Here is a 14,201-nt window from a genome sequence, read left to right as displayed (position 1 = left end):
AAAGGACTGAAATGTTGACTCGCATCCCATCTGCCTTCCCTTGGCTGAGTCTCCGCGGTCCAGTTCCCTCCCACAAGGATGAGGGGCCTTGGAGTTTGTGTGGGTGGGTAGCGCTGCTAGCTAATATCGGCTTCCCTTGTGGCTTTCTAATGTGTCAGTGCGGATCTCTGAGTCCTGCCCCCTAATCCATTTCACAGAGAGTTATTAAGACTTTGCACGAGGCAGGACTCTGATAGAACCCTGAGAGGTTTGGGAGGACTATGCTCTCTTCGAGCGCCTCCCTCACAGACAAGAGAATCTGTACCACAAAAGACAGGCTCTGCATGCAGCAGATTGAGCTGGAAGGAGCTGTGGGAGACAGCAGAGAGTTTAGACACTCCCTCCTCGGTCGGGTGGGAGGAGACCGAGCAAAGTCTCCCCTAAGAGCAAACTTCAAGTAGATCTAGGTGAGGTTAAGATTTGCAAATGGTTCCAGGAAGGAACCGATGCAAAACAGCTTGGACTCTCTTGGCCTGTTGTGAAGATGAGGAGGAAGGGCCTTGGGGCTTTGAGCTGGAAAATGACAGGATTAGGGTTGGGTTTTTTTTTTTTTTTTTTGGTTCTTTTTTTCGGAGCTGGGGATCGAACCCAGGGCCTTGCGCTTCCTAGGTAAGCGCTCTACCACTGAGCTAAATCCCCAGCCCCGGGTTTTTTTTTTTTTTTTAAGATTTATTTATTATATATGAGCACACTGTAGCTGTTCTTCAGACACACCAGAAGAAGGCATCGAATTCCATTACAGATGGCTGTAAGCCACCATGTGGTTGCTGGGATTTGAACTCAGGACCTCTGGAAGAACAGTCAGTGTTCTTAACCACTGAGCCATCTCTCCAGTCCTAGGGTTGGGTTTTTAACACCACTACCACCCTTACCCCCACCCTTACACCCTAAAGCGGAGCCTGACAATTTCTCAGAGATGCAAAATTCCGAGCAATGGTGGAGGGAAGAAAATGGTTAGTCTCAGCTTTGTCCTGTCCACGCAGCCCTGACGGCTCATCTCCCACACCAACCAGCAACGCAATGGGTAAATAGTGGCGGCCGGTGGAAAAGCATACACGTGGTAGGTCTTTTCTCCAGCCATCTTTGTTGTGTGTCTCTCCTCCAGCCCTCGGAGGAGAGCGGGCAGGGCTCCTCATAAAAACAACCAACCAGGTCCAGAGATGTTGGAACTTGCCCTAAATCCAAGGCAAGTTGACACTTCCCACCCAGAGCTTCTAGATTCTTCCACCTCACTTTTCCAAAACTGGCGGTGGGGATCTAGCAGGTCTTCCTATAAGCACTCTTGAACCTCGTTCACGGCACTTGGTAAACCTTATTGATACAGATTTATTTCATCTGTCTTCCATGGGTTTCCCAGTGGCAGCAATGAACAAGAAAGCCACCGGGGGGCGCTGCTGCGCAGGTGACCAAGGTGGAACACAGGCTGAAAAAAGTGAAAGGCAGGATGGTGGGGGGTTGGGAGGGCGGGAGTGGGGAGGGTTTAGAAGCTGGCAGAGCAAGAGTGTGGGGGAGAGCCCCATGCCACAAATACCAGGGGATGGGTCAGAAAGGATGACTGTGGGGGGTCCCTCCCTGCCAAGATGTTTACATGTCATTTTCTTTCCAGCTGTCATTTGCTAAGTGGCCCATTAGGATCAGCTACCTGCCTGTGATGTGCCAAGCTGCCCTCTGGGTCCTTCCAGACTTTCTAGTTTGATCCACACAGCAGTGCTGTGACTGGGAGTTAGGGTCTCTCTATGTAGTCTTGGCTATCCTGGACCTCACAATACAGACCAGGCTGGGCCAGAACTCAAAGGCATCTGACTGCCTCTGCCTTCCCTGTCTGTGTACCACCATTCCCTACTGTGATGGAGAATTTTAAAATATGCCTGCTCTTACCAGGTGTGGTGCTGCAGGCCTCTCATCACCCAGAGAGAACCAAGAGAACTCAGACAGACAGACAGACAGACAGACAGACAGAGACTGGTGATGCAAAGCCTTATCACTAAAGAGAACCTAGAAAGAACTCAGACAGACAGATAGACAGACAGACATGGGCGGTGCAGGCATTGTGATCCTAGCTATTTGGGAGCCAGGATCAACAGATCAAAGCCTGCCTAAGCTACCCCATGAATTCTAGGGGTCCACTTGCTCTAAGGGTTCACTGTGTGTGCCTTCCTAGGCTGGGATTACAGGCCGCCCACCATCCCCACCATCCCCATCCCCACCCAGTATTTATGTGGGTTCTGGATGCCTGAACTCTGGTCCTCACAGGTCCAGGACAAGTGCTTAACCACTGAGCTATCATGCCAGCCTCACAGTTGAGTTTGAGAAATTTTTGGAGACATACGAGGTCCTGTCTCCAAGGCTGGAGGCAGGGGGGGACGGCACAGCATTTAGGAGCAAACGTTGCTCTTCCAGAACACTTGAGTTTGGGTCTTAGTGCCCATGTTAGGCAACTCACAAACCCCTGTAATTCCATTCCCTGAGATCCAACACCTTCGGGCCTCCGTGGGCATTCACACATACAGACACCACCGAGACAAAAAGAAATAGTTTTTAGGAAAAAAAAAAATGCTGCTGTCCACTCTTTCCTTCGTCTCTCAGGAAGAACACTAGCACCCTTCCCTGCCTTTCTTGTTTGTGGACAGAGATCTGAAAATGGCCGATGAGGGGCTGGGGGATGGATGGCCCAGTGGTTAGGGGCGCCGGCTGCTCTTGTAGGGCACATGGGTTCAGTTTCTAGCATCTGCCGGCTCACAGCCATCTGCAGCTCCAGTTCCACACTGGAAGTCAAGCCCAATGATTCCCAGCCCCGGCTCAGTACTCCCACAGAGCTTTGTGAAATTTATTCACTGCACGTTTTCCTTTTCAGGATTATGGAAAACATGTTTGGGTCGTGTATAAATGACGTCACCCGCACGTGTGTTGCTTTTATACCACGTGAAAGTCGCAAGGCCGGTACTAACATTTCTTGGCAATTTGGATAGACCTGAGCCGGGGAAGCGCTGAGTCATAACTGGGCACGAGGTGCAACACTGTTCCCTTTTCAAAAGAACCTAGCATTGGGTGGAATTGGTGTTGCAGCTACAAACTCCATTTCAGGAAAACAACGCCTTTGGTTTGTGTTAACCGCCGCTCTGTTCCGGGAGGCTTTGTCATGGTTTAATTGCTTTAAGGTATTCAGAACTCATAGCTAAGCTGATTTTGCACGCATGATTAAAAAACACTGTTTCAGTCAGGTTCCTTAAAATGACTCTTCTTCCCTAAAGTGTCTGTTCATGCATCTGTGCTGTCCTAGAGTCTCCTTCCTGCAGGACTAACATAAACTTGGGACCTAGGTGACTCTAGGGCAAAACTGCTGGGATCCCTGGTGAAGGCCGAAGACCTGGTGGTGACATGTCCTCCCCTGCCCACCAACACACACAAACACACACACACACACACACACACCCCACACACACACCACACACACATATACCAAACACACACACACACACACCACACACACATATACCAAACAAACACACACACACACACACACACACACACACACACACACACCATAGACCTCAAGACCAAGCTCAAGAAAATTGGACCCTAGGGCAGAATGGAGAAGCGGGGGATACCAAGCCAGATTAAAGGGTAGACCAAGAATTAAAATGAAGGGCTTCAGATGTATCTCACTTGGTAGAGTACTTGCCCGGGCTAAAGGCTCTGGGTCCATAGTCCAGGACTGTCTAGGCCAGGCACAGTAGTGCTTTTGTGTGCTAAGCAAGCACACTGAGGCAAGCTATGTGTACATATTTTTAAAGGACATGACTTTTAAATAGAAGGAAAGGAACAAGATAAGGAACTTGTTTTTAAAAAGTCACGATCGGTCAGAGCACAATGGCGAATGCCTTTAATCCCAGCACTTGGAAGGCAGATCCAGGCAGATCTGAGTTCCAGACTAGCTTGGCTACAGCCCTAGCCTTTCCCAAACAGCCAGGGCAAAGCTGGAGAGACAGCTCAGTGGTTAAGGACACTGACTGCTCTTCCAGAGGTCCTGAGTTCAAATCCCAGCAACCACATGGTGGCTCATGACCATCTGTAGTGGGATCCAGTGACCTCTTCTGGTGTGTCTAAAGTCAGAACAGCCAGGGCTACACAGAGAAACCTTGTCTGAACAAACAAGAAAGAAAGCTGTGGCTGTACATGTGAAAGGACACTTATCCAAAAAGGCAGAAGGTTCTGACTTGGTTTGATGTCACTGGGTCGCAGTGGATTTTTCTCTTTGCTTTACATGGGGAGATTCATTCCAGACACGGACCAGATGCCTTAGCTGCAAACATCACATCCCCACAGCCATATCTAGAAGCACAAGACATTTCAGAAGTGCTCTGCAGTGAGGGCCAGGGCAGCTGACGTGTCCTTAGTGTGCAGTGAGGGCCAGGGCAGTTGACATGTCTGTAGTGTGTAGTGAGGGTCAAGGCAGCAGATATGTCTCTAGTGAGGGCAAGGGGAAGGCTTACTTGTCTTGAAGAGCGTATTCCTAAGAATCTTTCTAAGGTTGAAACACCTTTCCTCAGAACACTTGTCTGCCTGTATGTGCCAAAGAGGTCAGGTATTATGCAGAGGGCTCCGAGACCTTTAAGACAATGGATCCAAGGCTTGCATGGCCAGATAACTATGTGGAGAGAAAGAGGGTTAGAGGCAGGGGTGTCAGGAATCCCATATGTTTTTGTTTTGAGTATACATTTATTTCTCTGGCTTTGATTTTTCAAGGCACAAGGGCTTACTTTGTGTCCCAGGCTGGCCCGGAACTTGAGACAATCCTCTTACCTGAGCCTCCTAGATGTTGGGATTGCAGTGATGAGCTGCCTAGCTACTTGGGTTTTTCTTTTTAAGTCTTAGGTGGGTGAGACTGGCTTGAACTTACGATGATTTAAAAAAAAATGCCTTAAACTCCCGATTTTTTAATTTAGCCTTCTCCTCTTCGTGGGTAAGGAAAGAACCACCCTACACATCTCTGGACATCATTGTCACTTTTTGCACAGTAAGAGTTAATCCCCTGAGGGAAGAGAGGAGCACTGGGAGCCAAGCTGGAGGGGGCTGGGAAGCTTCTGTAGTGAGGCAGGCTGTCAGGGCCAATCTGCTTGAGGGTGACCAGGCTTTGCAAAAACTCACCCAAGCAGAAACCGCATCCAAGCGCAATGAACTTGGTCCGCTGCCCGAGCCTTTGACCTCAAATCTCGCCCGCCATGCCTTTTGTCGTTGCTTAGGCGTGTGTGCTGTGTTGGTCCCAGACTGCACGTACGCGCAGACCGTGTTTACCTTGTGGACTGTGCGGCTATCCTGAAGAGGATCCCGGACAACCTTGCACGTTGCTTCTTACCTGCCTCCATCCTAAGCAGAGAAGTGCAGAAGCCATGTATGGTCCTTTGACCGACAACACAGGGACACTGAGCAAACTTGCTGCCTGCCTGGTGCAGACTTGGGAGATCCGAGGGCTCCCAGATCCCTCCGGGTATAGGTAGAGTTGCTATATGCCCACACATACAAATTGAGGCAGGGTGAGACCAAGTGTCCCTGAGGTCCCAGCACTTGGAAGATGGAAGCAGATTGATTAGGAGTTTAAGGGCAGCCTTAGCTACCTAGTAAGTGTAAAGCCAGCTTGGGCTACTTCAACAACGAAGGAAGAGAAGAAAAAGGAGGAGAGTTCCCAGGGACAGTGGTAGCTTCTGTCACAAATCTCAAAGTAGGAAGTCACCACCTGCTCCAGACCCCACTAGGGGCAGCTGTTCTGTAAATGGGGCAAAGAAAATGAAAAAGGCCTTAAATCCAAATAAAGCTCCTTTAGGAGGCAAGAGCCATGAGGGCCCGTGTGAGCTTGAGGCTAGCCTGGTCTACATAGTGAGTCCCAGGACAGCCAGGGTTACATAGTGAGACCATGTATCAAAGAAATAAAAGCTTCAGACTATACAGTGAGACAATGTATCAAAGAAATAAAAGCTTCAGACTATACAGTGAGACAATGTATCAAAGAAATAAAAGCTTCCGTCAACAGCAGGCCTGGGCAGTTTGTTGGAGCTTTTTCTTTTTTCTTTCTTTTTTAAGATTTATTTATTATATGTAAGTACACTGTCACTGTCTTCAGACACACCAGAAGAGGGCATCAGATCCCATTACAGATGGTTGTGAGGGTTGTGAGGGTTGTGAGGGTTGGGGATTTAGCTCAGTGGTAGAGCACTTGTCTAGCAAGCGCAAGGCCCTGGGTTCGGTCCCCACCTCTGAAGAAAAAAAAAAAAAAAGAAAAGAAAAAACAGATGGTTGTAAGTCACCATGTGGTTCCTGGGAATTGAACTCAGGACCTCTGGAAGAAGGTCAGTGCTCTTAACCTCTGAGCTGTGGCTGTCAGTTTTCAGGTCTGTTGCTTCCAGCTGAAAGTACTTTATTCTTAAGAGCTGGGCCTCGAGCAGTGGGGGCCACACCGCTGGGGCATACCGGTTGTCTTTCTAGCCAGGGTCTTCCTTTGAATGTGTTTTTCTGTCCTGTTAGTGGCAAGATCTTGCTATATATCCCTGCCTCACCTGGAACTTGAGGCAATCCTTCTGCGTTTGCCTCCCTCCCCTGATGCTGGGGTTACATGCTTGTGCTCCACAAAGCCAACGGAAACAACTTTATTGAGAGGTAAGCATTGGATGATAAACTGCGGAACCGCAAAGCTTGTGCAGTAGCAGGTGCGGTGGTGTGTGTCTATAACCAAGATCATCCTGAGCTGCAAGTTCAAGTCCAAGCCAGACCCCTTGGGGCCCCCCTCAAAGAGAAGCAACAAGGAAGAAAACAAGGGAGAGCCTGAGGCCTTTGACTCATTGTGTCCCGTGTGGAGCCACAAAACCTCACCAACAGTGTGCATATGTCTACCTGCCTCCTGACCTCCATTCCCAAGTAACCACCGACCTGCTTCCTGTCCCTGAAGACTAGTTTTGCATTTTCTAGAATTCCCGGTGGATGAACTTACACAGTAGGTCATCTTCCCGGGCCTGGCTTTGCTCGATGCGGCTGACAACTTTTGAGGAGACACCGTTCCAACCCAATGCTGCTCGGATCAGGAACCAGGCTGGGGAGTACCCAGCTCTCCCAGGATTTGTTTTTTGTTTTGTTTTGTTTCTACAAGATGTCTAGAGTACTTTGTGGTCAGTGGATATTTCCTAATGAGCAAGAGGCATAAGCTATATTCTTATTTTTGCCAAAATCTATAACCTTGAAAACTGTCTTAGGGTTTTATTGCTGTGAACAGACACCGAGACCAAGGCAAGTCTTATAAAGGACAACATTTAACTGGGGCTGGCTCACAGGTTCAGAGGTTCAGTCCATTATGATCAAGGTGGGAGCATGGCAGCATCCAGGCAGGCATGGTGCAGGAGGAGCTGAGAGTTCTACATCTTCATCTGCTAGTAGAATACTGGCTTCCAGACAGCCAGGAGGAGGGTCTTAAAGCCCACAGCCGCAGTGCCGTGCCTACTCCAACAGGGCCACACCTTCTAATAGTGCCACCCCCTGGGTTAAGCATATGCAAACCATCACAAATACCAACCTTCTTATTTTTTCCACACTAATTCTTTTTTTTTTTTTTTTCTCGGAGCTGGGGACCGAACCCAGGGCCTTGCACTTCCTAGGTAAGTGCTCTACCACTGAGCTAAATCCCCAGCCCCTCCACACTAATTCTTGCCAAAAACCTTAGTTAGGGGAAATAACGGGGCATGGAGTGATCATTGGAGAATTTATATTCCCTCTGCACTGTGGAGGACGTACGGCTACAGAGCCTAGATTGGCCTCTAACACGTGGTCATCCTCCTGCCTCAGCATCTCAAATACTGAGGATTACAAGTATGAACTGCCAACTCTGGTTAGAATATAGCAGTTGGCTTTTATTTATAATATTTTTACTCGATTTTGAAGTGATATTTATCTATTTGTGTGTGGCGGTGCGTCTGTATGTGTAGCTTACTTGTGGAGGTCAAAAGGCAACTTTCTGGAGTCTGGTCTCTCCTACTGCTGTGTCCTGTGGATTGACTTCAGGTTGTCAGGCGAGGCAGCAAGCCCCTTTACGCACGGGGTCGTCTCTTCAGCTTCCCTGTGTTGCTTTAAACCTTTTCTTAATGTCTTATGTCGAGCTGTGCTTTGGATCTGTGCTGTCAGTTTTCAAGGACACAGTAAGGACTGAAGGTCACAGCAAAGACCATAGGGATGACATTCTATGGTGGCTAGAATTTGTCTAAGAAGGCATCTAACAAGCCAGTGGTAGAGTCTAACACCTGTAGTCTCGGGACGAGGGAAGGTGAAGCAGGACGGTCTCTCAAAACAAAACAAAAAACTTCAGCAAAAAAAAAAAAAAAAAAAAAAAAAAAAGAGGGGTTGGGGATTTAGCTCAGTGGTAGGGCACTTGTCTAGCAAGCGCAAGCCCCTGGGTTCGGTCCCCAGCTCCGAAAAAAAAGAAAGAGAAAGAGAGAGAGAGAGAGAGAGAGAGAGAGAGAGAGAGAGAGAGAAGGGGCAGATAGAATCAGACCAAGTTCAGGTGGGAAGATTAAAAAAAAAAAAATCTGACCATGTTGGGGCAGTGATTAAAGTCTTAGGTTTCAACAGAAAGGTTCATTCAGCATCCCCTGGGAGTTCTGTATGTTTGAAAATTACTGCCATCGGTTTTCTACGCAGACTAGGAAGTTCTCCATTTTCTTTTCTGTGGGATCTTGTGTTAAATGTAGCTAGTTCGTCATCTCCAAACCACCGTGCTTCAGACCATAAACTAAGAGTGATTTTAAGGCTTGAATAAAATACTCACCTTAGTCCTCCGCAATACAGAGCAAGCTCAGAATAAGCAACAGGTGTTGACTTCATCAGCAACTATTCTTGGGTCTCAGTAGCCACACCTGCCTGGAACTGGGAGTTCTCCTTTGATAACTACAAAGAACAGAGCAAAGAAAGTGTCTTTTTTTTTTCTTTTTTCTTTTTTTTCGGAGCTGGGGACCAAACCCAGGGCCTTCCACTTGCTAGGCAAGTGCTCTACCACTGAGCTAAATCCCCAACCCCAGAAAGTGTCTTTCTTTTCCACAATGTTGCTTTAAAGGAGTTGGTGGGAGCATAGCAGACCTAAGAAGTCTTCTTCTGGGCTGGAGAGATGGCTCAGTGGTTAAGAGCACTGACTGCTCTTCCAGAGGTCCTGAGATCAATTCCCAGGAACCACATGGTGGCTCACAACCATCTGTAATGGGATCTGATGCCCTCTTCTGGTGTGTCTGAAAAAAGCTACAGTGTACTCATATAAATAAAATAAATCTTTTAAAAAAAAGAAGTCTTATTACCTCATTTCTGCAGTGCTAGAGATGAAACCCAGCACCCCAGCCACTAAGCAAGCCATCTACCAACAGGGCCTCTTCCTTTCAGGATGTCTAGGGCTTCCCTGGATGTGGTGACACACACACCTGTAGTCTCACCACTCGGGAGGTATGGCAGGAAGAGCACCGGTCTTGATCTACACAGAAAGTTAAGACCATGAAGAAGGACTACATAGTGTGTCTCCTGTCTCAAAAGATCTAATACAAACAAAAGAAAACAAAAATAGTTCTTGAGTCTCTATCCAGGAGGTAAAAGATTCACATAAAGGACTGGAGAGATGATTTAGTGGTTAAGGTGCTTGCTGCTCTTACAGAGGACCCGGAGCTGGGTTCCAAGCGCCTACCTAGGGCAGCTCGAAATTGCCTGTATCTCCAGTTCCAGGGGGTCAAACACCCTCACCTGGCCTCCCCAGACACTGTCCACACAACACATGGAGCTCTCTGTAGTGCTCTTAACTACTGAGCCATCTGTCCAGTTCCCACAATGTAGTTAAATACTGTCCTCCAAATTGCTACATCACTGAGAATGACCTTGAACACCTAGTCCTCAGTCTCCACCTTCCAAGTTCTGGGATAGAAGTGTGCACAACCACGCTGGGCTAAAGGCCGGGAATTATAAGTGAACAGCATCCTTTGGTATTCAAACACTACAGCTTACAGTGAACTAAAAGATCAGCAAGGTCACAGACAGGTAGTTAATAGCTACCAGTTTTCTGGGTCGAAGCCTTCATCCACTTGCTGTGAAATCATGTTGCACAGCTCTATGTGGCGTTGTACAAGTATCAAACACCTGTATCCAGCACGGGGAGGCAAGAAGATGGAGATTTAGAGGCCAGTCTGGGCCATGTAGAGATACTGTGTCTTTAACAACAAAATGTATTGAGATATTGTCTTACTCTGCAGCCCAGATGGCCTGGAACTCACGACTCTCCACCTGCCTCAGCTTCCCTAGTTTGGAAGACAACAGAATCTTTAAGGGTTTTAATCAACTTTGTGTTGATATGATAAAACAAAAAAGCAAAAAGGAAAGTCATTTCTACGACTATTAAGTTATGAATTAATAAATGAGTTAGTCCAGCTGGGCATGGTGGTATTCGATCCATTTTTGAGCCACTGGAGAGGGCAGGATGGCGAAGTCAACGTCAAGGTCAAGGCAACTGGCTAGTCCAACACCCAGAGAGCTGAACTCACAGATCTGCCACATGGAAAACAAAACTATGTCAGAGTTGAAACAAGGAAAAAGTAGCTTTATATTCTCTTTGTGACTTATGTGCCCTTTTGCTACATTCTGTCCCATCTATTACCTAATTGTTACTAATTATCTCCATTTGCAGAGTAAGATGATATCCCACTTCTAAATTTCAGACTACACTCATCTTCAAGAAGAGAGACTTTGTAAACTGAAAACATGCCCTTTTTTTCTTTCCGCTTCAAACTATATCAAATCATCCTTTCATCATGCCATAGAATATTTAAGCTGTGTTGTTATTTCTTTGTCTTGCAAAATCTAATAAATCTCCCAGGGGAGGAAAAAGGAAAGAGCGGTTGGGGAGACACTGGATTGATGGTCTCATGCTGTCTGAATCAACAGTAGCTCTCTTAGCACAGTTTGAGTGAATTTTAGTTACCATCTAGAAATGTTGTCGCATAACGGGAGGCAAACTTCGACATCTGATTTACAGCTCTGAATTCATGTTCTGAAATCCCTTTGGGATTTGTGCTGCATCTTTTGCTGTGCTCTTGGGAGAAGCTATCTTGCCAGACTGTGATCCCAGTGACCAGGTTTCTCTACCTGTCAGTCACATTAGTGTGCCACACTTCAACCCTTGATGCATGGTCTTTGTCTGGTACGGTTTTTCCAACCCCTGGGCATATCAATTCAAGAAGGAAATGACTATGTTAGTTAATGCTGGATATTTGATCATGCCGTGAACCCTGAGGCTGTGCTATTTGCTGAAGAAACCCGTTTCTAGTTGCGGTGTGGCTCAACCTTAGCACATACCTTTAATCCCCCTGGCTGGAATACAGATACGCCCTTAGTGCACACTTTCAGTCCCAACCAATCAAGGTAATGTAAAGGGATGGTTCTGATGCTTTGGCTGGGCATCTGTGTTTACTGACGCTGAAGGTCCTCGCCCTGAATTGGTTTTGATCTATCAATAAAGATGCCAGTGGCCAATGGCTGAGGCAAAAGGAAGAGGCGGGACTTCCAGGTTCTCACAGGCTAGAGAGAGGATGAGACCCTAGATACTTGGGGGAAAGAGAGGGAACGGACTCAGAGTGCCAGGCAGGAGAGGAAAATGGCCTAACAGCATCTTCAGCATCAAAACCAATGTGCTTCACAGAAGGTGACCGGGCAACTAAATTATGGGCAGATTTAGAGGGGTTGAGCTAGGAGGGAAGGTAAGAGCTCAGAAGGCTTAGAAGAGCCCAGCCACAGAGCCAATAAGCCAGTTTAAAAATGAGTGTGTGTGTGTGTGAGTGTGTGTGTGTGTGTGAATGTGTATGTGAGTGTGAGAGTGTGTGAGTGTGTGTGTGAGTGTGTCTGAGTATGTGTGAGTGTGAGTGTGTGAGTGTGAGTGTGTCTGAGTATGTGTGAGTGTGAGCGTGTGTGTGAATGGTGTGTCTGAGTGTGTGTGAGTGTGAGTGTGTGTGAGTGTGTGACTGAGTGTGTGTGAGTGTGTGAGTGTGTGTCTGTGTGTGCCTGAGTGTGAATGTGTGTGTGAGTGTGTGTGTGGTGTGTCTGAGTGTGAGTGTGTGAGTGTGTCTGAGTATGTGTGTGTATGTGTCTGTGAGTGTGTCTGAGTGTGTGTGAGTGTGAGTGTGTGTCTGAGTGTGTGTGAGTGTGAGTGTGTGAATGTGTGTGTGAGTGTGTCTGTGTGTGTCTGAGTGTGAGTGTGTGTGAGTGTGTGTGAGTGTGTGTGAGTGTGTCTGTGTGTGTCTGAGTGAGTGTGTGTGAGTGTGAGTGTGTCTGAGTATGTGTGTGTGTCTGTGAGTATGTGTGTGAGTGTGTGTGAGTGTGTGTGAGTGTGAGTGTGTGACTGAGTGTGAGTGTGTGAGTGTGTGTGTGAATGTGTGTCTGAGTGTGTCTGAGTGTGTCTGAGTATGTGTGAATAGTGAGTGTGTGTGAGTGTGTGTATGTGAGTGTGTGTGAGTGTGTGTGAGTGTGAGAGTGTGTGTAAGTATGTGAATGTGAGTGAGTGTGAGTGTGTCTGAGTATGTGTGAGTGTGAGTGTGTGTGTGAATGGTGTGTCTGAGTGTGTGTGAGAGTGAGTGAGAGAGAGAGAGAGAGAGAGAGAGAGTGTGTGTGTGTGTGTGTGTGTGTGTGTGTGTGTGTGACTTTTATCCGTGGATCTGAAATAGCTCCTGAGCAGGTATGGCCAGCAGGGAACTCAAAGCGGTGTAGGCAAAACTCCTGCTACAAGGTAAAGCTAGTTTGTAGAAGGGAACACCCATGTTAAAAATGATGTCCAATTGAGTGGCAGACAAAGTGATGAATCAGAGAAAGATTTGTCAGAATGAGTTGGAGATAGGGTATGCCCAACTCTTACAAGAACACCACAGAAAAGGAGGAGGCAACATTACTGGGCGAGTTTTACAGAGACAGGTTGCAGAGGGAGAACAAGTTAGACACACATGAAAACAGAACAAGCCAGGGAATGAAGAGCAAGAAGATTAGAACATATTACCAAAGTCAGTGTGGGGCCAAGCAGAACAATTCAGAAAAGTCAGAGAGAAAGAGAGAGAGAGAGAGAGAGAGAGAGAGAGAGAGAGAGAGAGACCAACCAGAAGAGTTCAGAAAGAACAAGAAAGGGTGAGTTGGATGGAGGCTAGAAGTTTCCAGGACGAGGCCTAGGTTATCGGACAAAAGTAGTGAGCCTCGGAGATGAGGATTACACCGGGAGAAAAAAAGATGCTTTTACAGTAAAGACTAACCTAACACAGGTGATAAAAAAAGATCTGAGGCATGACCCACATGACTTAGATGTTTAACCCCTTTGGGGTTACATAAATGAACCACTGAGCCACCTCTCCAGCCCCATTTGTTTGTTTTTTGAGACAGAGTTTCTCCCCGCAGCCCTGGCACTCACTCAGTAGACCAGGCTGGCTTCGAATCCATCCTCTGCCTCCTGAGTGGTGGGCTTAAAGGTATGCACCACTATTGCCTGGCAATCCAAGGCTTCTTCAATGGCTGTTTTTGACCTAGTTGATGGAGAACCACAGGGCTTTTCACGAGTTGGTGAGTGTCATTACAGAGTTGAGCAGGGGTGCCAGCTGATCTTCAAGGTGCGGGAGGCAGCTCTCATGTCCACAACAAGATGGACTGATCATTTTAAAGCAGTCCTGCTCCTGTCCGTGGTATTAAATTCAAGGGAGAAGTTCCCGAAGCCCGATATGCAAGTATGAGGCTGCAGTGGCTGACGAGAGAACTTCATGTGCCAATCAGGTAAGGGAATCAATTTTCCCAATGTGATTGATCTTAATCCAAGACTTTTTTTTTTTTTGAGATTTATTTATTTATTTTATGTATGTGAGACACAGTTGCTGTCTTCAGATGTAGCAGAAGAGGGCATCAGATCCCACTACAGATGGTTGTGAGCCACCATGTGGTTGCTGGGAATTGAACTCAGGACCTCTGGAAGGGCAGTCAGTGCTCTTAACCACTGAGCCACCTCTCCAGCCCCTAGAGTTTAGCTCTTAAGTTTGGCTAACCCAGTGGCTAATGTATCAAGACAGTAGTTCCGATTGTTTATCATGTCTTGGCCGCAGGGATTCCACACTGCTTCTGGTGAGTCAAACCTGTGG

This window comes from Rattus norvegicus, chromosome 20 (assembly GCF_036323735.1).
Source record: "Rattus norvegicus strain BN/NHsdMcwi chromosome 20, GRCr8, whole genome shotgun sequence".
Lineage (NCBI taxonomy): Eukaryota > Metazoa > Chordata > Mammalia > Rodentia > Muridae > Rattus > Rattus norvegicus.
The sequence above is the reverse complement of the archived record's forward strand: the minus strand, read 5'-3'. Positions refer to the sequence as shown.